The 3,600-nt window shown below is 38.5% G+C and overlaps 1 pseudogene; it reads right to left on the bottom strand.

Moving 5' to 3' along the window:
• Positions 1-2,173: 2,173 nt before the first annotated feature.
• On the bottom strand, positions 2,174-2,292 carry LOC118609437 (annotated as a pseudogene).
• Positions 2,293-3,600: the final 1,308 nt, after the last annotated feature.

Raw genomic sequence — 3,600 nt, 5'->3', positions numbered from 1 at the left:
TGAATGTGGTATAATACTGAGTAAGTAAGCAGGAAGTGCGAGCAGTAAGAAACATAGGCAGGCTGAGTCTGATTGCCCCGGCAGGGTCAGGGACGAGGATAAGAGAAGCAGGCTGTCAAACCAGAGGCGTTAACACAACGGGGTCACAGCGTGTGTGTGTGTGTGTGTGTGTGTGTGTGTGTGTGTGTGTGTGTGTGTGTGTGTGAGTGAAGCCAGAGTCCGGTTCTCTGCCTGCTACAGGGAGGTTTGAGACATTAACAGTTTAACAGTTTCAGAGCTCTGGTTGTATACCCTCCTTCACTTGATCCTTCTGGTTAATTCTGAAAGAACTACCACCATTTCTATAATTACAATGAAAGTTTTCCTAGAGGCCATACTATGTGCCAAGACACAGTACAGGGAGCTATTTGTTCAATCATTCCTTCATTATAAACATGTATTAAGTATAGAATGTGCCTTATATTATGATAGTTACTAGGGTACAAAGGTGAGTAAAACAACATGGTCCTCGCTCTCACAGCAAGCATGAGAGAGATATTAATCATATAGTGTGTATAACCTAAATAAGTAAGAATTTGTGTATAGTAATGTAGTAAGGTCTATTAACAATAAAAAGGGGACCTAGGAGACCTAGGGCCCTAACTTGGTCTGAGTAAGCGCTGCAATGTGAAGAGTGAGCAGGAATGGGCTGGAGGGAGAGAGGATAATGAGATTTCTGGACAGACTACAATTCTTGAAGGATCTGAGAGTCAAAGAAGAAGGGAAAAGTTTCAAAAAGGGAAGAGTTTCACAAAGAGGGCTGAGAATGGGCAAAGAGGCCAGATGACTCAAGGCCTAGCAGAGTATCTTGAGTGACAGGAAGCTGTTGAAAGTTTTTAAGTAGTGATATAACATGATCTAATTTTTTAAAGATAACTCTAGCTACAGTGTAAAGAATGTGTTGGACCAAATTTACGAACTAGTTAAGTAACTGGTTGCTAGAACCATCATGAGAAAGATAGGGGATAATAATTTACTCAGTGCTTACAACCTAGCAGGATCCCCATTTACAGAGTAGACAGAGGCTTAGAGAGGTTAACTCTAAAAGTCACGTGTCTACAACAGGAGAGATGAACTCTTGTGTTCAGTCTTCTTACTCACATACTTGTTGAAGAAAAATTTATACAATTGTAGAACTGAAACAGAAACAGATTCTATGTCAATTAATTTATTGACTTATTCAAATTATATTTGTTGAGTGGCAGTTCTGGGCACAGGGAATATAATACTGAAAAAGATAGAAAAAGTTCTTCCAATAAAGCTTACATTTTAGTGAATAAAATGGTAATAAATGAACAAACTAGCTACCTAACTACCGGTGATAGCCAATGACAGAGTATCTTCTTCTGTTTGGTGGTACCAAAAACGGCCTCCTAAAAACAGAATAACAAGAAGAAGCCAGCCTAGCAGAAGACTGAAGAAGAGAACTTGTCAGGCAGAGGGGATTTCTGTGACAACTACCCTTAAGAGGAACGAGCATGGCATGTTTGAAAGACAAAAAGAACCTCAGGGTGGACCATGAGCAGCAGGGAGAATGGTACAGGACACATTTGAAGAGATTATCAGAATTCAGGTTACAAAAGACCTTGAAGGTGTGAAGTTTAGATTTTATTCCAACTGAACAAGAAGAGTATGGAAGGATATTAAGGGAGACAAGGTGAACAAGATGGGATATGATTCCAATTTTAAATGGTTTTTCTTTTTCTTATAATTTATTTATTGAAGAGTGTTCATCAATTTGGATTTTCCTAATTACATCTTAATGGTATCATTTTATATGTTCTTTTATTTCCTGTATCTTCTGTAAATTGGCACTGAGAGCTAGAAGTTTAATCTGATTCGTTTGATTTTTTTTTCCCAATGTCCTTCCATTAGGAGGCGTATAATACCAGATCGTTGAGAATCATTGCTCAGATGCCTTAATTAATCAGTGGTGTGAAATAGTGATAATGTAATTCCACTATTCAGAAGTAGATTGTTTTCAAATATATTTTAGAGATAGTATGAACAAGGCTTGCTGATAGAATTTATTTATTTATTTACTTATTTATTATTTTATTTTACTTTAATTTTTTAGGTGAGGCAACCCTTGGTTGATCTCACAGATTGCAAGGACCTTATTTTTTAGTTTTTACGCCTACGACACCTGGTCTTCCTAGGTGGTCTCCCATCCAAGTACTAACCAGGCCCAACACTGCTTAGCTTCCGAGACCAGACAAGATCGGGCTTGTTCAGGGTGGCATGGCCATAGACTAGAATTTAGATAAGAAGCAGAGAAAGGGAGAAATTGTGAATGATCTGATACCTTTAGCTTGAGAAATTATCTTGTAAGATTGACAATTACTTACTTGGGGAACGACGAGAGAGCTGGTTTGGGGTGTGTGAAGAATGATGAATGGAGAAATATATACTTTATAAACATCCAAGTATATGTTTCAAGAAGGCAGTCTAGAATTCAGAGAAACAACAAGAGCTGTGTATTATAGTCACAGTGTATACAACTGATCTTTGAACAATGCAGGGATATGGGGTGCCAATCCCCTGCACAGTTAAAAATTCACATGTAACTTTTGACTCCCCCAAGACTTCAATTATCCTTCAGTATCAGTGACAGATTTGTTCCAGGTCCTCTACGAATACCCAAATTCACAAATGCTCAAGTCCCTTATATAAAATGGCCTAGAACAATACGTAGAGTCAGTTTTCTACACCCACAGATTCCCAAGCATGAATCAAAAATTCTGTTTCTGATCTGTTTCTGATTTAATTGGTTGAATCCATGCATGGAAACCCAGGGACAGGAAGGGCTGATAAACAAAAAGTATATATTTTTAAAAAATGAATATAAGTAGACCTGTGCAGTTCAAATCTGTGTTGTTCAAGGGTCAGATGTACCGGTATTTAGAGCTGTGGGTCTGATTGAGACTGCCTAGGAAGAAACATGTAGGAGAAGAAAAAAAGTTTTGAAGACCTTCAAGGATGCTGAGCAATTGATCCTTAGGTAAAACCATGTTGAGGATTAAAGAGAAAGACCAACCTATTTCAATAGGCCTTGTTATGTTCAACAATGTAAATTAGGGAGAAGTATGTCTTCTATACACCACAGAGGAGAAACACAAGTTTATGTTTGTTTAGGGATAATTAATACTAATCCACAAAAGGCAGAACAGACCCTTGTGGCATACACCTCAGACTTGGACATCAGGAAGAATTTCTTGTTTGTCCATAGCACTAGAAAGCACATAGCAAGAGGAGTTGAAAACTTCACCACTGCTGGGGTAGGCTGAATTCTAACATGACCCCCATGACCTTTGTGCTTGTTGTTACTCCTGTGATTATATTACACGGAGAAAGGCATTTTCAGAGGTAATTAAAGTTATGAATCCCTGGGCCTTATACTAGGGAGATTCCTGAGTGGGCCTAAATTAATCACACAAGCTCTTCAAAAGCAGAGGGTTTTCTCCTGGTGGCAGAAGAGGAAGTCAGAAAGATTCTAAGTGTGAGAAGGATTTGAGAAGGTCTTAGTTGCTTAAAGATGGAGGAAGTCACATGACAAGGAAT

The sequence above is a fragment of the Rousettus aegyptiacus genome, unplaced genomic scaffold (assembly GCF_014176215.1).
Source record: "Rousettus aegyptiacus isolate mRouAeg1 unplaced genomic scaffold, mRouAeg1.p scaffold_m13_p_11, whole genome shotgun sequence".
NCBI lineage: Eukaryota > Metazoa > Chordata > Mammalia > Chiroptera > Pteropodidae > Rousettus > Rousettus aegyptiacus.
The sequence above is the reverse complement of the archived record's forward strand: the minus strand, read 5'-3'. Positions and strand labels throughout refer to the sequence as shown.